We start from the raw sequence: 26,064 nt of genomic DNA on the forward strand, positions 1-26,064 counted from the left end.
CACATGGGCTGTGTCAGCAGCCTATACACCCTACAGTAATGTTCAAAATGTCAATGCTAATGAGTGAGTCCCATAATAAAATGGTCTAGTGAGGCTATATAGACTCTTAACTCAATATGTTTCAAACACCTTGATAGCGGTCCGGCACAGGCACTTCTAGCAGGACAACCACATTTGCCTGCCAAACCACAAATTAAGGCAATTATAGGGAACATTCCTGTTAAATGTGATGAAATTCCATTTTGGATAGCTCAACGAATAAATCAGATTGAAGAAATTTTTTCCCTTACAGGATAACAAGGTAAACTTAGGTTATCAACTATGTTCTTACCCTATGGGATGGTCCCCAGAATAGGTGACTGCAAAACTTTGGGCACAGTCTTTGCTGCAGTTTGCACCACTAACGCATAGTACTCCATCTATAGCAGTCTTACCGAAGGTGTTAAAACAGATACAAAAGGAACACAGGGCAGCTTCTGCACTGGCCTTGGGATGAAATCATTGGAAAACCTTACTGTTGTATCCATGATGATTCTAGGAGTCTAAAGAGAAATCTCCCTTGGGTAAATGTCGCACGCCAAGCATCAATTGGCCACAGACACTCTTTACACACCAGTAGGATGAACAAAGAGGAAATGTAAAAATACAAAAAATATAGAAAAATATAACATGTATTCAGAAAATCATTAAATAAATATTAGACAAGGTGTCAAATATATTCATTAGGTCCTAGTGATCTTTCACAAATACAGTTCTAATTATTTAAAAACAATGACAATATCAAGCAAAACAATGTTTTCATTATTGTGGCATACATAAAGACATCATAAAAAAACAGACACAATTGTAAATACACTAAGGAAGAAATGGTTCCTATTTCACGAGAGAAACTACATTAGCTAAACAGTGATCAATTCATATTTGTATTGCAATCTTCATTCAGACTAATGTCTCCTCAGACTTATAGTAGATTAAACTCTTAAAAGCATTGACGCTTTCGGTGGCCAAATACTAAACAGCCAACACCTTCTTCAGGAAGCCATAATACACTATAATCTGTCAATCCTAGGGCTGAAAAGGCCTCCTGAAATGAAAATTATTTGAAGAAAAAATGTCAATATCTCTCTCATGCTGGTAATTCTCACAGCATTTTTCTAATAGGAGGTAGCACAATATTCTAAGCGCATATAAAAAGCAGTACCACAAGCGGTACTGCTTTCTGTTCTGCTGCACATCATTGCACTGTAAGTTCCAGATTTTAACCGAACACAAAAACTGTTAGCACGTAGAATATTGTGCAACCTCCTATTAGAAAAATGCTGTGAGAATTCCCAGCACGAGAGAGATATTGACAATTTTTCTTCAGATATTTTCTATTTCTTGAGGCCTTTTCAGCCCTAGGATTGACAGATATAGTGTGGTGATTGGGAATGTATTATGTTTTCCTGAAGAAGGTGTTGGCTGTTTAGTATTTGCCCACCGAAATTGATTTACATGGTTTATTTGATTTCATTGTCAGACCTTTAGTACAATGCAACATGTGTGCCCAAGGCCTGTAAATCAAATGCTGCTGGTGGGCTTGCAGCACTGATTGTGCCACCAACAAAAGCAGATTGTAAAGTGTGACTAAGGCCTGCCATTGCAAAGCCTGCGGGCAGTCTAATACTGACATGTCGACTTGGTAAGTACACACACTTGCCAGTCCCTAAACCTTCCCTTTTCTACATAACAGACACCCCAAGGTAGGCCAAAGGGCAGGGTGCATTGTATGTAAGAGGTAGGACATGCCCTGATGTGTGTGGCATATCCTGATAGTGAATTAAGCCATTTTTGTTTTTCACTATTGCAAGGCTACCTGTCCCCATAGGCCAGAATGGCCACTTTGATTATAACATCTTATCATCCTAACTGACCCAGGGAAAATGGTAGAAATTCGAATTTAGTATACCTGAACTCAGAATGATAAATACATCTTTTAGTGAAGATGGTTTTAAAATTCTGTGTTTGAAAATACCACTTTTAGAAAGTTGGTAATTTCTTACCTAACCATCGAGCCTGCCTCTGCTAGCTTGTGTATTGCATGTCTGGTTTGTGAGTGACAGGGGCTGGGGTGGCTAAAGGAGAGAGGGTGAATCAGCACAGGGCTGAATTGACCCATCTGCATGTAGTGTGGTGGGAGGAGTAGCACCTGGGCCTGAATAAGACTGTGCCTGCCTTCCACAATGCTGGCTCCACCTCCTTTGGTGTGTCCGAGCACCCTGGCACACCCTGACAAAGGAAGAAGGTGTGCACCGGCAGAATTCACCCAGAACTGGTTTGTAAACAGTACAGGACCCTCTTCCTTCAGAGGACAAAGGATTTTGCAGTATAAATATTTTAGCCCAGATCCCAGGACTTTAGATCACTTCTGCAACAACAAGACAACCCTTTGCCTAGGAGAAGACCTAAGGAAGCTGCAGGAGGTTGGACGTCTCATCTACCAGTGTGCGCTTTGCTGTGTTGGCCTGCAGTAGTGTCTTCATTGCCTAGGAAAGGAGAAGGAACTTTTGAGGAACTTTCATCATCTTGCAGAATATTTCTCCAAGGGCTTGAACTTGTGCTTGCCTCCTGCTGAAGTCTCAGGGCTACAAGACTTCACCACCAGCTCCGCTCTGAATTTCCTTGCTGTGAATTCTACTTGCAGAAGCCTGTGTATCGCTGGGAGCTGGAAGCAGCACTCAACGAGAAGAAGCGTGTCGCCATCGCAGCTGTTTACTGTTGCATCACCGGAGAAGCATGTCGCCACCACAAGGGTCGCCATCGCATCACTGGAGAAGTGTATCGCAGGGCCTGTCACGGCTCAAAAGTTACAGAGTTCACCGCATGGCCATCGGGCATGCAAGCATCATCTTTACGTCGTTGCACAGCTTCAAGGGCACCATCTTATCGCATTGCACCAGATTGTCGCATCGCATTGAGGTGCCATCTTGCGGCATTGCAACCGGAACGCAGTACGAGAATCAATGCATCAACTCCTCTCCGGTAAGGAACAGATGCACATCCTACTCTGCGCAAGCATTGAGGTGCAATGCATCGCCTCCTCCGAAGCAAGGAACCAACGGGTCAGCCTCCCTGCTGACCTTTTGTTTGTTTTGCATTACGCATCCAAGGTACTGTTGTGAGAAACGTTTCACATTCATCATAATTTTGAACTAAGTTACTACTACCATCTTTAAGTCGATTATGCGTGCAGTATTTTGGAGTTTTGTCGTTTGTGGTCTTGTGTTAAGTCTATATAAAGAATACTTATTTTTATAAAACCTGTGTGGTGTCCATCTGTAGTGTTTTCACTGGATTAATGTATGTGTTCACAAATGCTTAACACACTGCCTCTGAGATAAGCCTGTCTGCTCGTGCCAAGCTAACGAGGGGGTGAACAGGGTTTATGCAGGAGTGTAATCCCCTTTCCCTGACTATAAGCAAAGGTTCCTATTTGGTCAAAGGTACCTACCTCGGCCAACTAGAGACCCCCAGCTCTAACAATGAGCTAGATACACATTTAGTCAGAGTGGATTACATTATATTGGGATTTGCTGAATATGGCTAAAAATTCAATTTTAAGAAATCCTATACAGAATTTCCTGTTTCTTGGCAACAGATTTACTCATGAGTGAAAGAATCTTGCACCACATTTCCTGGAGAAGTGTTCTCTGCTACAACCACCAAATAAACTTGCAAAACTGCAATCCTTTCTAGGATTAATACATTTTGATAGATCTTACATTCCTGATTTTGAACAACGCATTAAACCATCATATGAAACCATGATATGAAGTAATTTATCCTGACTTTTCTAACTTACATTGGAAATCAGATTGACAGATCGACAGTCATACTCAGATCCTTACTATCTGACTACACAACACTTACATACATGTCTCAATACCACAAACCCGGTCATCCGTATAATCGTGGGTGCCATTGGCTTTACATATATCACCTTTAAAGGTGAGAAAGTGTTAATAGTACATGAATTGCATATATATTCCAATGCCAACATTTATTTTGCAACCTCTGAAAAACAACTGACTGCAGTTCAGATGACTGTCATTAAAGAAAGGTAATTTGCACAGGAGAAATGCATTTTTGTCGTTACTCCAATTCCAGCCTTAGAGGCTGTTACAAAAGGAAGCATTCCTAATGCTAAAGTCCTACATCCCCTTTGGATACAATGTTCAACTTTGTTAATGGCTACAGACGTTGACTTTGTCTTTGGCCCATATTTACAAACAAAGGCATTTCTGTAATATGAGCATGTCTATTGAATGCCTAAAAAAGTTTTGCCTCTTAAGCATTTTACATATCTTCTTTGTACTGATGATTCACCTCAACCTGCTATAGGGACCAAGGACCAATATTCAGTGGCATGCACATCCGTTCATGGTGTGAGTTTGGAAGGAAAATTCCAACGACAACAACATCCCATGCAGTTCGTAGGGGACTGCATTGTGCAGTTAACTGAACTGAAAGCGTTGTTGGTTGCACTAGAAAATACAGATCCTGAATTCCCCATTCTTATAGTGTGTAATTTATATTTTCACATCCAGTCTTTTAATGACAATTTGTATTATTGGTGCCAGAATGATTTCTGAGATTCTAAAGGAAATAATAAAATGAATAATCTGCTTTGGATGAAGGTAGTAGACCTCAAAGAAAGATTGGCGCAGACTTATGTTATTCATTCATTGAGTCATCAGCGTGTTGTAATACATGTTATTGAGAATTATCTGGCTGATGATTTTGACAAGGCTGCAAGGGTAAATGATGATAAACTGGCTGCAATTCATGCTACACACGATGGCACCTCTTTGCCTCTTTGCCTAGCGGCATTTCAGGTATATATACTGATAAATTAAGTGACCAAAATGTTCCCTTTGCTACAATTCCAAGTGTTGGTGAACATGTGATTCACAACCTAGATCGATGACATGCCTTAATGATAGCTGCACAGGAAGGTGTTGCTTCTGAACATGCAGGTGTGGCAGTCACAATTTATTTTTTACAACAGCGCTATTGGTAGCTAGGTTTACACAAACAGACACATGACCTTTCATGTGACATTTGTCAATAAATTGAGTGTTTCACCATCACTCGCCCACCGTTGTTTTCAAGAAACCTTTCAGTTGCATTTATTTAGACCATTGTGCTCTTAATTTGGATAGTGCTTTTAAACGTATCCTACTTGCTGTTAATTCTTGTTAAAGGTTTCTCTGAATGTGGCCACAATGTTTGGCTGATGCTCACACTGTTATTAAAGATTTGCAAGTATTTATTGAAACTGTTGCATGTACAACATTCCACTCAGACAGGGGTCCTGCATTGCCTCAAAAGCACAAAGAGATAACATGGCTTCTTTGGGTGTAGAGGTGCATTGGTCTTCCCCCTATTATCCTGAGAGAAATTGAGTGGTGGAGAGGATGTACTGTGACTTAAACCAATACTTAACAGCGAGAGTATTAGGTTTTGTTACTTATATAGGGTACAAAGAGAACTCAATATTCCCCCAATCGATCCCTTGGTGGTCGGACCCCCATATGACGTTCTCTTTGGCATCAAGATGTACATTCCAAGCTTTGACTGTCTAGACATCGTGGCTCCATACCTTTTGACATAAATGATCACTGTGCTGTCTTACTGGACTTAAAAAACATCTGTGATGGCCTTGCTAATGAAAAGTTCAGGATGTTTTCCCCTGCCAGAACCAAAGAGCATTCAGCGCCTTCCAGATGGATTCCACTAGTTGGAGATCTAGTTTGTGAGAAAATTGCTGTGACGAAGGAATTTTGCCCATCATACCGTACACCTATGCCAGTCATTTGGCCTATAAATTACAAGAAGAGTAATATTACCACCACACGCTGGCTGTAGAGACACTCTTTTGTCTCCATTGATCACTTGAAGCTACATCATGTGAGTGATTCTAAACAGTAAACCTGAGGACTCCATGGTAGTTCCCTAACTCCTCTCACTACAACACAGAAATTTCCTCTACAGCTTGTCAGCAACATCTGGGGGTGTGGTGGATGAACTTCAGTTAATTCCTGATGCAGCTGCAAATACCAGTCATACAATGGAAGTAACTAATTTACTTTCTACTGCATCACCTGCAGATAATGCCATTTATACTTATCCACCTCTCATGGAATTTACTGGTTCTTTTACTAAACCTAATGCTCCCGCTATCAAATGCTTCTGGTTATTTTGTGGGAACAGATGTTTCTTCATCATTCACTCTTTTGACAGTAACAGGATTTTAAACAATCTGCCTACACAGGCTTTTCTTTTCTTTTCATGGCCAAAATGCACTTACCTGGTCCCTCCTTGGTTACATGTTTCGATAACACTCTCCTTGGTTTACCTCTTTCTTTGGATTAGGTGTGTGACTATTTTCTTCTTGCTAACAATGCTCTCCCACAGAACTGATGGGCAAAGTGTTAACACCAAACTCTCCTTCTCATAAACTCAAGAGAAAACTGTCCTGTGTGAACATTTCAGCTGTTCCAGTAACATATGGCATTGTTTGGGATATGATTTCCTATGTTTTCAAGGTGTCTATGGGTGATGGTATTGTACCTGGGTTACATTCTGATGACTCGAATGTTGACACTGTTAACTCTATGTCTTGGAGCCGGAATAGTATACTGATTTTGAAAGTGAGGACTTGAACATTAACTGTAACAATTATAGTGAAATGTTTAGTTATCATCATTATGCACATCACTATTTGCAGAGAGCTAGTGTCCAATGCTCAACTTTTTAATTACATACAATGGAAACATTGCCCAACTACCCTGAAAGGGAGTGAAGCAAAATATAGGAATATATTCAAATCTTTTGGGCAATTACTCATCAGGCCCAAAGTCGTTCTATTTGAAACTTGCCCCCAGCACCACTAAAAAAAATATGCTGAAGCAAACCAAACACATTTATAGAGATATGTTTGTCACAGGATAAGCATTAAAAGGCTCTGAGTATTGGAAGTCACCATTGAATTAAAATCAATTTGGGGTACCAAACATTGGTAAATTCAGGGATCAGACAACTTATTTAGAGCATGCTTGATTCCAACACAAATGTTTTTTTCTAAATGACACAGTCCAATGGACTACATGTCTAGGACTTGCCAAAATTAAAGACATTATTTCACCTAATATGTTTTCCATTGCCCGTTTGGATAATTGGCAATATTTAACAAATTACAGTGAAGAACAGCTCAATAGTATGGTGCAGAATAGTACATTCAACTCCACAATCCAGTCCAAGTGGGTGGGTATTGTGGCCAGTGAACACATATGGTTTATATGCTTATATTTTAAATTTCACACTGGGGTTTAAGGCAAGCAGACCTTCCATACGGTCTTTCATTCCAACTCTAATGGCTAATTTCAACAAGCTAAGCAGACTCAAAGAATTATTGTTTCAAAAAGGCATGTCATTAAAATCTGCCTAAGAACCCTCTGAACTGCAGATTGCAAGGACATCTAGAGAAATACAGTCGCTTTTAAGCACCAACCTCGCACAGTTTGTTGGTGAGCTAGTGCAATGTATTTTTCATGCATCCAATACTGTTGCTATAGCTTACCTTTTTAAAGAAATCAGGACTGACTTAGGTAGTATCTTCCAGAAACTCTTTGGAGTAATACCAGCCTATATACATTCTTTTTAAAGTCTTTTTGGAGGCATACCCTTAGAATTATTCCTCATTTGCAGCATTATTGTTCTAGTTTTCCTGCTCCGCAATGAATGTTCTGTTTTGAAGGCCACTGTTCAAGGAATTACAATCATCCCAGCTGTGCCGTGACCGTATGAAACAATTCTTTGGAGCCCGACTGCTCTAGAAGCTGAACACTGACTGGTCATGGTCTTTCAGACCTGCCTGGTTTACCTGTGTGCAACCATTGTTTCATTGCATATTGTGTCCTTTTAAATGGGTACTGGGTGTTTTTCTTGTAATGCAATTGACTTTTTCTATGGACATGGTCCGCTTGATGAGTCTGATAACGCCCCATTTTTAGATCTGTCCTATGAACTTGCAGTTGAGTCAAGATGCCTGCTTTGAGCCACTTCCCTCTTGGGAGATGGATGCTTTGGCTCTTACACCTTTGGGCCTTGTCCCTACTAACAAGGAGGCAGCACGAGAAGATACTCCCTCAGCATCAGCTGTTAACAAGGAGCTTTTCTGTTCTTTGGACCTTCTGAATGGGGCTCCAGCGTAATCATTGTCTGCGGAAACTGAATCCGTCCTGGATTTATTAAGCAATGTCTATGTGGAAAAAACCTTGGGTGCCTCCATTTCTATTTGATTCAGCCCCTTTAAAAAAAAATCAGTTTTGTTTTTATTGAGCCTATTTTTTGTTAATACATACAATAGCATCATATTGCATTTGTTGGACTTATGTTTTTTATTATTGCTCTAGTAGCCAAGCTACTTTCATGACGTAGGAGGGGGTGTAGTGATTTCGCTTCGGGCCCACTTTTGTTCTCCCTTTGATTTGTGCTTTAGGCTGCTTCTGCTTGCTTTACATAGTCACATATAACACATTATTTTTTGCAATATAATTTTGAGAAAACACTGTACATATTGCTTAATATTCAGGGACTCATCTTGGAATTTTGTCCACAAATTTTGTACAAGGTTGCTGGGAATACATAACAACATAGTGTACTATATTTCTTTTGCTCATTCAGCAGCAGTATCTAACATTTAGATATAACACAGCTGTACAGCTGCATCTCCAGCACAACAGTTTAATCATATAAACTGAGTCCCTTCCCTTTGGGGGCAAAAGAGAGGAAAATTCCATTAGAAAAGACTGTTCTGGAATGACAGATGTGCCCAACATGCAGACCTGTTTAAACTAAGTTTACACTTGTGATGAGGATCACCTACCTGCATACACCAGGTATGAAGTCCTAATCCAACCCTGGAGATTGCAAAATATCCTTGTGCTCATATAGAGTAAGATTTAACTTAGTAAGATATATAATTTGCCATAGTTGAGATGTTTGTCCTATACATTTTGTAAGTAATGCTAATTAGTTTGCTTAGATTTGCCTGCCTAATAATTGCAGCACATTTGCTTCACTATAGAATTCTATATTTTCAATAAATGTATTGTAAAGGTCTGTTATGTCTTTTTGATGATTACATTGGGCATGCACGATTTATTGAGTAACAAAAGGGGTGAATCTGTTCCACGGTTCCCTTGGTGACTAGAGGGACATTTTCAAGGTTGTCAAATTGACCTGTTACTCAGGAAAGGTTAGGGGTTCAGGTGAGACACTGTGTGCTAGTCAGGATTGGGACGACCAGCTCTGACGTTGAAGAGTGACTCAGTCACTACATTCTAATGTTCTGTCTTTCTAGCACACTGTCTGTCTTTGTAGCAGAATCTGCGCAACAATTCCATGGTCTAAAACCCTTCTTCCTTACTCCCCACCACCCTAAAGTTGCCAGCAGGTTTTAGCTCAGGCCTTGAAGAATTCCTGGTTGAGGACATCAGCACAAAAATACCATAATTTTGTTAATATATGCCATGCATAGCCACAAGACATAAGAAGGGCTGAACTTGTTGATTTACGCAATGGGTTGCCCAATGGGTATCAATAAAAAGATTAACACAAAAGGTAATTACATTTGAGTGCATAATTATCACCTATGAGTGTAACCAACTCTTGACTTTTACACTTTTCCCATACATGCAATGAAAATGGACTCAACAGAACCACCCTTTATAAAGACCATAAAAAAATACACAAGCTCTTAATATGTTTTTTGGGTTCTGGTGAAGGGCTTTTAATTTTAGGTACTTAATCAATCAATCAATCAATCAATCAATCATATCATATCATTTGTAAAGCGCTCTACTCACCAGTGAGGGTCTCAAGGCGCTGGGTTGGGGAATGCGGCTACTGCTCGAAGAGCCAGGTCTTGAGGAGTATTCTGAAGGTCAGCAGGTCTTGGGTCTGCCGTAGGTGGATGGGAAGGGTGTTCCAGGTCTTGCCAGCTAGGTGGGAGAATGATCTGCCGCTGGAGGTCACTCTTCGGAAGCGGTGGACTGTGGCGAGGGCAAGGTCAGTGGAGCAGAGCTGCCGGGTGGGGTGTGGAAGCTGAGTCATCTGTTGAGGTACGTTGGTCCGGTGTTGTGGAGTGCCTTGTGTGCGTGCATGAGGAGCTTGAAGGTTATCCTCTTTTTGACCGGGAGCCAGTGCAGGTCTCTCAGGTGGGGTGTGATGTGGGTGCAGCAAGCGATGTTGAGGATCAGGCTTGCAGAGGCGTTCTGGATGCTTAAGAGCCATCTCAGGAGTATAGCTGAGGCTCCTGCGTAGTTGGCATTTCCATAGTCCAACCTGCAGCTAACGAGGGCCTGGGTGACCATTCTTCTTGTTTCAGTGGGAATCCACTTGTAGATCCTGTGGAGCATGCAGAGGTTGTTGAAGCAGGAGGAGGACACGGTGTTGACCTGTTTAGTCATGGAGAGGGTGGAGTCGAGGATGACCCCTTAGTTGCGTGCGTGGTCGGAGGGTGTTGAGGCGGTTCCTAGTGCGGTCGGCCACCAGTAGTTGTCCAAGGCCGAAGGGGTGGATCCGAGGATGAGGACCTCCGTCTTGTCCGAGCTCACCTTCAGTCGGCTGTTCCTCATCCATTCAGCGACCGCCTTCATTCCTTCGTGAAGGCTGGTTTTAGCGGTGTTGGGGGTCCTTGGTGATAGAGAGGATCAGCTGGGTGTCATCGGCATAGGAGATGATGATGAGGCTGTGCCGAAGGGCGACATGGGTAAACGGTGCCATGTAGATGTTAAACAGAGTTGGGCTGAGGGATGAGCCCTGGAGAACGCTGCAGATGACCTCGGTGGCTTCGTAGAAGATGGGGGGGAAGTCGGATGCTCTGTGTTCTGCCAGAGAAGAAGGAGGTGGTCCAGTCCAGGGCCCGTCATTGTGGAGGCGTGTTCGTAGTGTGTGGTGGCAGAACATGTTGAAGGCGGCTGACAGGTCCAGGAGGATGAGGGCCGCCACTTTTCCATTGTCCAGCAGGGACTTGATGTAATCGGTGGCAGCGATAAGTGCAGTCTCTGTGCTGTGGTTGCTGCGGAACCCGGACTGGGAAGGGTCAAGAATGTTTTTCTCCTCAAGGTAGCGGGTTAGTTGTTCCTTGACGGTATTATATATGACCTTTGCCGGAAACGGGAGCAGGGAGATGCGCCGGAAGTTCTTGAGGTCCTTGGGGTCCGCCTTGGGTTTCTTGAGTAAGACGTTGATCTTGGCGTGCTTCCAGCTCTCCGGGAAGGTTGCTGTCTCGAAGGAAGTGTTGATGACTTTCCAGAGATGGGGGGTGAAGGCTATGCTGGCTTTGTTGGAGATGGAGATGCGGAGTGGATGGTGTTCATGATCTTGATGGTGTCGTCGTCGTTGATGTTGGTCCAGGAGAGTAGGCAGTTGGTGCAGATGGTGGTCCTGGGGGCAGAGGTCTCAGTGGTTGTTGGGGCGGTGGTGGCATTGAAGCTGTTGTGGATGTCTGCGATCTTGTGGTGGACGGAGGTGGCCAGTGAGTCGCACAGGTCTTGTGAGAGTGGGACGTCGTTGGTGTTGGAGCTGGGGTTTCAGAGTTCCTTCACAATGTTGAAGAGCTCTTTGCTGTTGTGCACGTTCTTGTCTAGGGGGTCTTTGAAGGAGGCCCTTTTGCTGATCAGATGAGGTCATGGTGTCTGTGCGTGGCATTCTTGTGGACTGCGTGGCTGTCCGGTGTCTGTTCATGGAGCCAGATCTTCTCCAGCTTTTGACAGGTTTGCTTGGAGGCCCGGAGGTCTTCAGTGAACCAGCTGGCTTTCTTGTTGGTGTGACTGTTGGAGGTTTTCTTGGTCGGGGTGAGGGTATTGGTTCAGTTTTTGATCCACTGTCTGAGGTTGCGGGTGGCGGTGTCGGGGTCAGTGGGGTCGGCGGGTGGGCTCCTGGGAAGGGTGGTGGTTAGCGGTTATTTGATGACTTTGCTCCAGCAGTGGCGAGGTATCTGTTGGATGCGGTGGTGCGTGGTGGGTTTCTTGAAGGTGAAGTGGATGCAGCAATGGTCGTTCCAGTGGAGTTCAGTGGTGTGGTTGAAGGAGACGTGGGGGCTTGCGGAGAAGATGGAGTCAAGCATGAGACCGACGGAGTGGGTGGGTTTTATGACTAGTTGTCTGAGTCCGAGGTTGGCTAGGTTGCCGATCAGGGTGGTGGAGTTGGTTTCGTTGTTGTTTTCGAGGTGGAAGTTCAGGTCCCTGAGTAGGATGTAGTCCATAGAGGTGAGGGCCTGTGTGCTGACGAAGTCGGTGTTGGAGTCTCTGAACTGTGGTCGCGGTCCGGGCGGTCCGTAGATGAGGGTTCCTCGGAGGGTGGTGTTGGGGGTCGGTGTGGATCAGGAAGTGCAGGTGTTCGGTGGTGCTGAGGGTGTCATCGGTGTTGGTCGAGACTCTGAGAGTGTTACTGTGGATGTTGGCGATTCCTACTCCTGCTCCGTTGGTGCGGTCCCTGCGGGTGATCTTGTAGCCTTCTAGGACGGCTATGGCTATGTCGGGTGCCGAGGCGGGGTTCAGCCAGGTCTCCGTCAGGAAGGCGACGTCTGGGGAGGTTGAGTCGAGTAGGTCCCAGAGTTCAATGGTATGTTTGCAGGTTGAGAAGAATGCATCTGAGGTGGTTGGTTTCTTTCCTCGCGGGCAGCATGGTGGGGCCGATGCTTGTAAAGCTGCAGTTCCGGCAGGTGAAAGCTCCGTGGGTGCACTTCGGGCAGCCAGGAAGCAGGTATGTGATCGTCCGGTGTTAAGTGCATGGACGGTTCTGGCATTGTAGCGGTGTCGGGTGTTGTGGCGTTCGCGGGGTCCTGGCGCTGAGCGCGGTCCAGGCGCAAACGGGCTTACTTTAAGAAATGTTAAACTGCATATTTTTACTGGTTTTTAATTTACACTTGCCGGGCAACATGTTTTGTTTCTTGATGCGTTACATTAGTTTTTAATGCTATGTTGAAATTGATATTTCCATTCTCTTTTTCAGTTATAAATACTTTGCCTAATGTTTGTTTAGATTCATTGCATGCTTGTATCTATACCTACATATTATGATTCAATAAAACAATAGAACCACCAAGGAGACAAGTATGAATCTCCGCTCATAACTGCACAGGGGGCCAATGCTTTGAAAGCTCACTCTTTGCAAGCAATAGCCCAATGAATCAAACAGATGCTACCACTCAGCACTGTACTGCTTCTCTCTGTGCATTACTGTGGCATCTGCCAATTGCTCCATGGAACAAACTTGAAGTAGTCATTGCCCATTGTGTCGTTTAACTGGTACTCGGGAGCTGTAGGGGACATGTGCAATTATTTCTGCTGCCCCTTAACAAACAAGAAAACAGAGACAAACCTCTCTAATCAAAGTGGATCATCTACTCATGGATATTTGCATGTACCTCCACATGATGGACCACTGTCTCTGCACACCTTGTGTTCTCTATATTATTTACCTTCAGGATCTCTTTTATATCTTCCCTCATAAGTTCCTGATCTTCCATATACTGCATGACCAGATAGTCGTTGAGACCCGCTTTCTGAGAGTCAGTCCAATCCAAATCCACCATACTTATCACGGCCATCAAGCATGGGCCACCCATCTAACCAGGTTGACCAGCAAACCACCCAACCAAAGTTTTGTTTTATGTGCCTGTCCCTCCTGATTAGGAGTTCCATTCTAGTAATTGTTTCTCCCCAACCATATCCTACCCAACGCTATTCTCCAGAACTGGGAAAACCACACCTATCCCTGTGCTGACTCCCTCGAATAGACTCATCTTAAACACATTACCAGCCCAGAAGCCCCACAGCCCAGGACCCCAGGCCTTCACAGAGCACTACTGTTGGCAAAACGCTCAATTTTTCAAACCCCCCCATGTTTCTCTCGAACCAAGACTTAAATCCCCCAAAAAGTAGCGTAACAATGCCATATCAGAGGGAGGTTACAGTGACTCTCACCAATGTGGAACAATTTATATACAATTATTATATAATTTTCTTTTTACGCTCTTAGTGCGACTCCTCTACTTTCCATTTTCTCCATGATCCCCAACCCCTTTTCTCAAAAAACACATGCCGCTTACTTAAGTAGTCACAAGAGTGTACCATAAACCCCCTAAATATTTATGTGTCGATTTGTCAATATGGGGATGACATCTTCGAATTACACAAGTATATTAAACATATTCACATCTTACTTCTACGCATTTTTCTGCACAGAGGGATTAAGGGACAAAGCACAAATCCGTTGCTGTGGCTTACTCCAATAGCACACCTAAAATGCAGAAGTACACCAGGGCAATTCATGGTTTATTTCTGAAAATCATGATTAGGCCAGGAGTTCTACAAATGAAGTGCACAATTACTCATTCTGCTCCTATTTTCGTTTTGCTTCATGGAATTCCCCTCCAAATTGTATATTAATAATCGTTTAGGGGGCCTTTTATTTAATAGGACCCCATAACCTCAACCAACTGGTAGCCACACAGGGACACCCTTAGTAACACTGTAGACAGAAGAGAAGTTAAGGGCCTTATTACAAGTTTGGCCGTCTACCTGCCACATTTGGACTGTGGCGGTTGGACCAACACCGGACCGCTGCTTCTGCCAGGGATCCACAATCCCTCATGGTGGCGCAGAGATTGGAGATCCCTAATAGGCTGGGACTGCCAAGCAAAAAAAGAGTTTCCTCACTGCCGCACTTTTCATTGAAAAGGGTAGCGGTGAGGAAACAAAGGTACCCCCCCCCCCGTGCCTCTGCGTCATGACAGAAATGCAGGGGGCACATTGTGTACTCCTCTGTCAGCATGCACCCCCATGTTCCTGCATGGAACAAAATGCACAAAATTGTGCATTTCGGTCTGTGCAGGAACGTATGTTGACGTTACCATTGCAGTGCCTATTTTAAAGGCGCCGCCATAGAAATGGCAAAGAACTGCCCTCCAGTGAATTCAAAAGTCCTAATTTGGGCCTTAATCTCTTTCTTAAATGAGTTAGCTTTGAGGCTGTATCCCATCTCAGCCACAATAGTATGAATCCTAATTGGTGAAAGTTGACTAGTTTGGAGAAGAAGAACAGCTGCACCCTATTGGGGATGCCTAAAAGATGCCCTTAAGTAAATGCTGAGTCATGCCCAGGGTTTTGGACCATTGATTCAGTGAGATAACACTTAGAACATTGAGGAAATATGAATGAGAGAGTGACTAAGAGAAAACAAAGGATGATCAGAAACACTTTTGTTTAAATTTTTTTGTATTTATATTGCTAATGATGTACATTCTATTGTGTGAAAGGGTTTTTTAATTAAATTATAAAATAACATGGAGGTCTGAAGTGCACACTGAGTGCGAGTCAAGCTTGCTCTGCAGACAACACCTTATCTTTCCACTGACTGAGATACATTGCTTAAGAACAAAGCCCCGTCCTTGATCAGCCGGAGTTTGACCACCACATTGGAGACATTAATTATATCAGGATCTTAGTGAACCCTGCATCAGTGACATCCACAATATTTTGAGCAGTGTGCTGCTGTTTCTCAAATAAGTTTGCCATGCTGCCTTCCAGTTTGGCAATTGTTGAGTTTTTCATTGTCGTCTGTATAGTCCTAGAGATGTTTTGCCAAATTCCTGTTCAAACATTTGAAGTGAGGAGCAGGAATTGCGCATTTTCCTGCAGTTTGGCAAAGACTGTGGGATAATCTTTTCATTGACAGTAGGGTTACTATGGCAAGTTTTGAATTATTGGGCACCTGCCCCCTCCTGAAAGTCATGACATAAACAGCAACATTTCAAAATAGTTCGCATGACTATTTGTTAATCATTTAAGTTGTGTATTGAAAACTAAAATGTTTGTTGCTTTTTTAAATGGTCACTATTTAGTCATTATCAGTAATTTAACTTTAACTATCTAGGATGAGCACAGAAAAAAGTCCAAGACATATTGCAGATTCCATTGTATATAGCAAACGATGGAAGAATTAGCGCAGTGTGAATCACTAATAAGAATCAAGGTGAGTTGATGATTTGGTGAAAGAGTAGATAAGAATATTGCCAATGAAAATATCATAATACAAAATATTGCAGAAAAAAACTTGAGGACAAACATAGATACTTTACAAGCATTATATGTAAAGTAAAAAATATTGACTACAAACATATCATTATAAAAAGATACGTATATCATTGCAAACGGTAAACATTGTATTATTTAAAAAATATATTAACTTAAAGAAATATATTTTTTATACTAAAATAATTGAAAACTATATAAATCATTTAATTCATTACATAGAAATATATTTAAATTAAATGCAAAAGATACTAATATTATTAAGTGATATTTACAGTCCCTAAAGATTAGCATAATAAAGAAAATCAGTAAATGAAAAAATAATTGAATAAAATAAAGACTTTTAAAATAAAATGAAAATGGCAGTCCCAATTAAATCACAAATAATATATGTTTAAAAAATGAAAACAAATTACACTACAATAGCTTTGAAACATTCAGATTCACTTATGCCACCCCAACATAAGCAACAGTGGGGAAAGTGTAGGACTTTGCAGAGGTCAGTCTTACTATGCTCATTCAAATGTGAATGACGGCAGGAAAAGTGTTGGACTTCGGAGGGGTCAGATTTAACATATCCACTGTAACATGACCAGCAGTAGGAAAAGTATTGCATTTTGAAGAGTTCAGATTTACTATTCCCATTCTAACATGAGACACCATAAGGAATGTGTTGGATTTTGAAGTGGTTGGACTTTCTATTCCCACTCCAACTTGAGCAACCGTGGGGAAAGAAAATTTTCAAAAGGTCAATTACGTTCTTCTTCTACCAAATTAATGTTAATGTTGTTAATGTTAGCAGACCTTATAAAACGCACTATGACGTTATGGGTATCCTGGGGCTGAGATATGTATAGCCTACTAAGCCCAAGTGCAGTAGGAAAGATAGTATTTCGTTACAGATGAGAGGAACTTAAGTTATGCTCTAGGGAAAAGCCAAGTCTTTACTTTCTTCCTGAACTGCATCAGGTTTTCCATTTGTCTGAGATCATTTAGGAATTTATGCCAGAGCCATGCCGCTGCAACACTAAAAGCCCTTCCTCCAGATTTTATTTTTCTAAATCTGGGTACTCTCACCAGTTTAGCCGAGGAGGAGTGAAGTTTAGGAGAGGGGACATACCATTCAAATGTATTCTGCAATGGTAAGGGCCCAAGTCTGTGCAGGGCCTTAAAACAAATACAGAACAACTTCAATTGTATCCTCTGTGGGACTGGGAGCCAATGAAGCTCCAAGAGAGCCCGAGAGGCTGATGAGCATCTTGGTCTCATTAAAGCTAGCTTAGCCACCATTATCTGGATCCTCTGGAGTCTCCCAATCAGATATCCTGGGGACTCCAGCAACAGAGAGTTGCAGTAATCCAGTCAGCTCAAGATGAGACTCCTTACTATCAATGCTCTGGCCTGTGTAGGTTGCAATGGGAGAACCTTCCGAAGCATTCCTATCAGGGAGAAGCAACTCCCAACTGTTTTGTTCACATGAGTTTCTAGACTCAGCTTATTGTCGAAACTAACTCCCAGGTTTCGCACCGTCTCGAAAGGTGTCGGTGGTGCAGCCATGGGGATAGGCCAGAACCTAGTAGGAAGTAAGAAAGGGGCTTTCCCAGCTGTACAGCATAACATTTCCGTCTAGTTGCTATTAAATTGTAAATAATTGTCTTTCAACCATTGTGCAGTATCCTGCATACACACGTGGAAGTCTTCCAATGGTAGAGAATGATTTCCATTCCATTCCAAAGTAGCTGTATTCGAGTTATACTCATAAAAGCACAAAACAAACAACATTTAGATACACACAGTTAAAAAATTCCTTGGATGGATAGTTAAAAATGTTTGATAAAACTTAGATCTCAGATCAAATAGAAGAGATAAAAGTTACATTAATACAATTTTCTTTGCATTATAAAATACATTAAAGCGGATACAAACAATTTAATATAATCAATCACATTCAGTGGACATGGCTAGGGAAGCTGAAATTAATGCTCACCAAAGAATTACCCAGATTTCGGTTTCAGCCTTACAACCCATACCCATCTTAGGTATTTTGCTACCCCTCTTGTGATAAAAGGCAAAGTGCTAGTGCATATAAACCTGTACGCTTCGGCGCTCCTATTTGTGCCACGTAGTTTGCACATTGGAGTTACCCAAACTCGCCTAGGGATTGCATATGCGGGACAGGCAAAAAGCACTTGGGCAACTGTTTCACTATAACTCCCACAGGCGGGACAGATGTTATCACTTGTGGGTGTCCACCTGGACTTAAGGGACTTGAGAGGTAATGTGCCTGCCCTGAGTTGGAAGTAAAGCTTCCTATCTCTTTGCCTAGTGATAATATCCCAATAAGATTCTAATCTGGGTGAGAGTTTTTTTTCTAAGAAGATTCCCGCCATAGAAGATGAGTCAATGTTATTCCAAGAATTAAAAGCAGCCCATTTCCAATACTTCTCTTTTAGGATGTTTTTAGAGGGAAAAGAAGCTTCTAATGGGTTCTCCCATAACATTTTCATTCTCATTCCCAGGCCAATCAGGCTATTCCTAACACCTCTTAACCAACCAATTTCGTGGAAGACATCAGATTGTATTACATCCAGAAAACCTGAGACATATGATGAGAGTTCAGGTGTCGTCCACAAACTGCGCCAATATAAAATCGGACGCAACTTGGCGACATCAGTAATAGCTTTTCTACCCAAATCATATCTAAGTGGCTTAAGGGGGGTGCTTTGTGGGAGATTGGTAATGCTACAGAGGAACTTATTTTCAGGAAGATTTAAAGAAGCTGCTTTCTCAAACCCCCATAATTCAGCGCCATAAAGCGCAGAGCTAACAGCTTTAGATTCATAAACTTGGAGAACTGGTCAAATTGGTTTTGTTAGAGATTTGTTATGCTCTAGACTTAAAGCTCCCATAACTTGTCGATGTTTCAGGGAAGCTAAATCTATATGCAGTCCCACTTAAGGTTCTTCTCTAACTCTATACCCAAATAGGTAAAAGCCCTGACCAGTTCAAGTGGTTTTTTTATTCATAAAAACCCTACTTTTAAAACTTCGGTGCGGATTAAAAGCCACAAATTTCATTTTTGACATATTAACTTCCGGGCCTCGAGCAGCACAAAAATCTTCACAAATTTATAGAGCTCACTGGAGGCCATTAGGAGTCTTGAAAATAATAATTTGTCATCCGCAAACATTGAAATCGGAATTTTTACACCGGCTAGAGAAGGGGCTACTGTATTCACTGGCAACAAACGGTCCACTATTCCATTAATATACAGAGAGAATAATGTTGGTGCCATGGCACAAATTTGCCGTACCCCTCATTCAACCGGAAACTGGTTGGTGACCCTACCCTGCCCCCCAAAAAAATTCTAGCATGATTACCCTCGTGCAGCCTCATTCCAAGGTTAGAATCTTGCATGGCATAAAGGCTGCCCTTGCCCACTGTCACAGTCTTCCAATATAAAAGAATAAAACAAAAGACTTGATCAATGGTGCTAGTGTATTTACAGAAACCCACTTGGAAAGTGGACAACATACTATTCTCTTCAATCCAGTCTAAAATGTTGTTTAGGATCATCCTCCCAACTACCTTCTGGATAGTATATATCAAGCTGATAGGTCAATAGTTCCCCAATTGGGTTTTATCTCCTTTTTTATATACTGGAATTATCACTGCCCCTTTCCAGGAAACCGGGATCGGGCACCCTGGGCTGTTGCATTTGCCATCAACAAGATGTATCTACCCCATCGTGTTTTGCCGTAGAGGAACACATCCACAGGGACACCATCGGGTCCCGGTGCTCTACCTCCAGAGCTGCTAAAACGTCTTTGTCATTAAAAGCTTCATCAGTATAAAAAACATAACTAACTTCTTCCATTTGATCGTCTAAAGGGTTACGCGCATATTAAGGCCTTAAATAATTAACCCATCCTTCTTGAGAGATATGATTTAGGGGCTGATCTGGTTGTCACCCTCTGCCCCACTTTTTGATATTCCAGAATAATTTGGTATTATTCTGCAAACTAGCTTCTTTTAGGTCCTGCCATCTAAGCTCATCCCATAGGCTCTTGGCATTATGGATAGCTTTTTTGTATTCATATCTTGCAGTATGGACAGTAGCCATTTCCCCAACCCTGATAGCATTGCCAAGGGCAATTCTTGCTTGCCTACATTTATTGTTATACCACCGAAAGGGTTTGGAGTCAGCTAGTTTCTGACTTCCATGGCGCTTAATAAAGTGGCTACTTATACATGTAAAAAAACTATCTTGTATCTTTGTCACATGCTCCGAATCACCACCAATACCCAGGGCTTGCTCAATCTCTAGGACAGTTTTGTCAACACGTTGCCATAACCTCAGTTTTTTTGGATAGGTGTAGCCACTTAAGTCGGCGCATGTCATTGGTAGGGACAGCATCCGGGGCACAAAATCCAACCTCCCCATGCTGTGGTTGCTCCGACATCCACCAACCATGATTCAGACACAGGGGATTGTGGTCGCTTTCAAGGCGATCCATAACCACCATATCAATATTTGTGTGCCAGATATTCATGCTACAGAGGATGTAGTCAATCCTACTTCTACTGTGCCCATTATTAAACGTATTAGCCCCTAATCTATCCTGTAGTGTCTTACCATAAAGGGCCCTAAGTCCCCTTTCATAACAGATAGTGTTAAACTGAATAACAAACTCTGTCCATTTTTTTACAGGGTCCAATTCCAGTTTTGGTACTCTCCAAAGGCAATCCTCATCATCAGTAAGGTGTCAATCGTGAGTAGCAAGCGGCTCGAGGTGGAATTTATTAGTAATAGGATGACTCTGTGATCCAGTGCCAGGGATATCGCTGGATTGAGTTGTAATAGGTGATCTCTCCTCATAGAAACCACTAGCAATGTCAGTATTATCTGCCTGGGAATTACCGGAACAGACAAACAGACCATCACCCATACAAGCGCCTACCCCTAGTAAATGTGTAGTTTCTGTGAACAAACTGCCAATGTCACTAGTATCAGCTCGACCCCTTGCACTAACATTACACGGCTCTTGCACATATACACCAGGGAGTTAATTGACGTTTTCTAACCCAGAGCTTCCAACACACCCCTGTGGCCACTGTCTAGGGTAGTGGTGCACCTGGGAATCAGGTGGGTCCTTCCTTAACTGGATACATGAATGGGCAGGGGGACTGGTTCTGAACTCGAGGGCTAATAGATTTTCAGCCATTTCCTCAGACTGAAGTGTCAACTCAATACAATCAAATTGTTCAGTGTCCGAGGTCAGTCTGCTCACCTTGGAGATATCATCCCTAATTATCGACCGACACCCTCTAACATGGCACAGCCAATGAATAGTTGTATTGGTCAGGGAGTCCGCAATGTCAATACTTATGTCCCCCCCCTACTATCTTGGAATTTATCTTGTTTGGTAAGCACTGTGGGAGTGTTCCACCTCACACTAGGTATCAGGTAATCTCTCTCCTTGGTCTTTAAAGGATGAGTTAGACTGTTTTTATTGTGCAGTGGGGGTCTACTTTGTGCATGAAGGATAGATAAAGAGTTTCCGGATTTGGCTACCTCACTATGCGAGGTGGTAGCTTTGCATACACCACCTACTTTTTCAATTGACCTTGGTTTTACCAAGACACTACTGGCTTTCAATGGGAAAAGGTTTGGATCACTCAAAGCTGGATTTAGCATGGTGCGCGCCCCACTGTTAGGCACAGACCCTACCATAGCAGATACATTTACAATCAAGACCTTCATTGACTCTATCTCATCCCGTAGAAGAATTACTAGCTTTATCAAATCTTGGATATCTTGTGCATCACTTCTACTCTTATCAGTAGTTTGGGTTTGGCAATCTGGTAAATGGTTAGGGGTGGTCTTTGTGGCTATTGGTGAGGGCTGGGATGGTTGTAACATAATACTCTCACTATGCATATTCGTCAGAAAGGAAAACCTGTTAGTACAGGGGACTATAGGAGCAGGTGTTAAGGATTGCCTACCATCAGCTGCCAGAGAGTTATCACAAGCACCAGATATGGAACTCTCCTTAGTTGGTGCCCCCCCTCCCAGTACCACTACCCTTCAGATCTTTTGGTTTAGGGAGAAACATAGCGGGGACAGCAGGGGGGGCAGGATCCTTACATAAACCTTCTGACCCTAACCCAGCTGTATTCTGTTGAGCCTTAACCCCCACTAAATGCGGGCCAGGATCAGAAGTTAAAATTGCCTCACATTCCTCCACAACGCTATCAATACAATCGAGGACACAATGACTGGCAGCATGCTTGGACACTCTTGTGGCTTTCTTTCCATTGTGAGGTCTACCCGCATTCCCAGCCTCAATTCCTCCTCCTCCTTCCATTGCCTTGCATTCAAGTGTTCCCTCTCTGCAACAGGGAAAGATTTGGAAAAGAACAAGCAACACTAATAGTCCACAAAATAATAACAAAGGGTCCTTCAGACTGGCATTTAAAATATGCTAGGTGAAAAACAGTACTTTTCAAAATTCCCAAGGTAGGTCCGCACTTTTCTACAGAGCTTGATGGTGGACTAATAAGCTGTAGATGTTAATGGGGTGGCCCTGCACTGGCTCTTTCTGGCTCTGAGGGCCACGCTAGATTTAAAGTCCGCGGGCGGCCTGCGATGACGCCTTCCACCAGAGCCAAGCTCTGCCTGCTGGGAGATGGAGTTTGATGCCCAGAAGAAGAGCGATGCTGGCAAAGGCCGGGCTGCCTTTCCCCTCACGGCGCTGCGAGGACCAAAGTGTCAGGCAAAACGGCTGTGACAATGGTAAAAAAGCTGTTCCCCTCATGGCGTGTGTAGGCTGGTTCCTTTCCAATGACAAAATAAGTTGAGTGTCATCCGCAAAATTTACTAGGTTAACATTGTGTGACTTAATGACAGCCATCAATGGACTCATGTAGATATTAAACAAAATTGGGCTAATCGTGGACCCTTGTGGAAAACCATGCAGCATATTGGTGAATTCTGATCGATAGGGAGGATTAAAATCATTTCAGTGCCTTACCTTCTACCCCAACTCGAGCAAGCCTAGTCAGTAAGACCTCATGATTGACTGTATTGAATGCAGCAGACAGGTCCAACAAAATCAATATAGCTGATTGTCTCCTGTCCGCTCGCATTCGAAGATCGTTCAGAGAAGTCACTAAGGAAGTCTATGTCCCATGTCCTGGACGGAAGCCAAATTTCACATCCTCTAATTTGTTGTTGGTTTCTAAAAACTGCGAGAGTGTCCTACTAAACAATCACTCTATGATATTCACTGGGTAGGGTAGAAAGGATATAGGTCAATAGTTTTTTGGGCAAGCTGGGTCAAGCGAAGGTTGTTTCAAAAGTGGTGTTACTATTGCTTGTTTCCAGCAGCTTGGCACTGTCTTACTGTTAAAAGATTGATTACAGATCAGTCTAATCACCGGGAAGCGTTCATAACCCAGTGCTTTCCTTATCCTATGAGGTAGTGGATCCAAAGGGGAGCCGGAGGAGACACTAAGGGCCGTTTTATTAAAAACCTCCAATGACGTTCGTTCAAAATAATTCAGAGTGCATGGGGTAGGCACCCAAGTCCACTTCTCCTTCTGGTTTGGTGGCAGCTTCCTATTCATACTACTTTGATCCTCTATGTTAGCCATCTATCCCACTTGTAACCCATCCATGATTTTACTAATCTTCTCCTCAAAAAGGTGGCCAGACTATCACAGTACTCTTGTTTGGGGAGAATCTCATTTTTTGTACACTGGGTTCGAGATCTCTTTTACAATTTTAAAGATACTCCTAGAACTGTTTTAAAAATTGTATCATCAAAATACTCTGCTTTTGCGATGGTCATTTCTTTTTTATAATTAGCTATTGTCGCCTTCCAGGCGATCTTGTCCTCATCGACAAATGCCTTTATCCATTTCTGTTATACCTGTTTACAGCCTTTTTTCAAATTTCTCAATTTTTCATTGTACTAAGGGGCTGGAAGTTGACCTGTTTTTTAAGAGTTTTCCCAAGTAGCTATCTGGTCAAGCCTGGTGCTTATCTATTCACAAAAGGCCGCATAATTGTCATCCACTTGTTTGTCCACATCAAAGGATCTATCCGTAAAAAATTCAGGGGATGATATTGCTCATTCCAAGAAACCACTCCATTCTCTGCGTTGATAATTGTTTATCACATTAGTGGTTAAGATGTTCGTCCTTGGGACATATACTCAAAAATTAACCAGGTAATGGTCAGTCCAGGCCATTGGTAGGATATTTTCCATTCCCATGGAATTTTTTCTGCAAACAGTAGGTCCAGTACATGCCCTTCCCTGTGTGTTGGCTCTGTGACCCATTGTTGCCGATTCAAATTCTCGCAGGACTGAAGTAGATTCTTATAGCCTGACTCCCGGCTCCCATTAGGCCATAAATTAAAGTCCCACAGGATGAGCATTCTGTTATGGGCAAGAGCCATTTTACTAAGGACGTCCATTAGCTCCAGATGCTATTGAGGACTAATTGTCCCAGTGGGCCTACAGCAAACAATACCAGTCAGTATATGACCTTTAGGATCTTTTAACACGAATCCTAATAGTTCCATCACCTCTACTGCATCAATCTCCATTAAGGTAATGTCCCATGTCTCCTTGAAAATAATCCCTACTTCACTCCCTCTGCCACTCTGTCGTGGTTTATGAAGTGCTCTGTAACATGGGGGCAAGTCAGCCTCAGCTCTGTTCAGATCCAGAGTGCGTCCATGTCTCTGTCATGAAGAGTACATTCATGACATATGTTTCCAGCAGTAATTAGATCTCCATGTAGTACTTGGGCAGGTATTTAACATTAAGAAGGCCGCACCTGAGGGTATCCCCTCTTGCTAAGTTTGCTATCAGTCCATTTGCCTCTGCCCCCTTGTTCCCACCAGTTCCCCCTCCCAGCTCACCTATAGCCCGTATTTGGGTCCTAGTGTACTTGTAGCTTGCAATATTTGTTTCAAAATTGGCAGCATGGCTTTTATGCCGAGAGATTAGAGAGACTAGAGCACTGACCCTAGAGCACAGCGGGCTCGCTCTAACAGGTGAACACTGTGGGGTTGATGTAAAAGGCAGTAACGAGGTACAAAAGGTATTTTTTATGAAGGTTGTTTTTTTAAATATTAAAAAGTAGTTAACATTTATCATACGGCACAAGTGCAAAACTGCAAAATACAAATTTAGCAGCCAGATAAATAACACCACACACTCACAGGCAACAAACTTGACGTATTAAAATCCCTATCCATTATGATTTTCTGAATGAATGCTTACAGGTGCAATTCCATTACAGGTAAACCAGTTCAGGCAGGAGCTGAATGAAAAACAGCTTTGCTTGGTCAAACATATTTTCTGGGACCCTGTTTGGAATTGTTTTAGATGTATATCCCAAATATATCTGTATTATGCCCTCCTTGGTCAAATCACGTATGGATATGTGTATACAGTTCATAATCAGTGATAGTGAATAGTGCATCAAATTGTGTCACACAACAGCACCTCCTCATCAATATCACATCTATTAATCTCTGTGACACACTCACACTGCTCACATCCCAGGACCTGTTTTGATGTCAAAGATACATCTGTATGGATGTGTCTTTAAAGTGAAACAAACCTCCTCTGCTACAACTCTGTACTTGACTCTCATCCACAAGAAAAGGCAATGTCAGTAAATGAGATTACAAATAATCAGTGTGAGAAGCATTCTAAGAGCACAATGGAAATACTCTCTGCAGAACAAGTATACCTCTATCAGGGGGAACCATGAAAGGCTGGGGCCCAGGGCACAGTACATTTTGCACATGCCTAAAAAGCTCAATGCACACAGGACCTTTGGATTGGAGTGTATAAGGGACTCAATTGTATAACCAAATGCTGTGCATGTGTAGGCAATA

Source organism: Lissotriton vulgaris, chromosome 8, assembly GCF_964263255.1.
Source record: "Lissotriton vulgaris chromosome 8, aLisVul1.2, whole genome shotgun sequence".
Lineage (NCBI taxonomy): Eukaryota > Metazoa > Chordata > Amphibia > Caudata > Salamandridae > Lissotriton > Lissotriton vulgaris.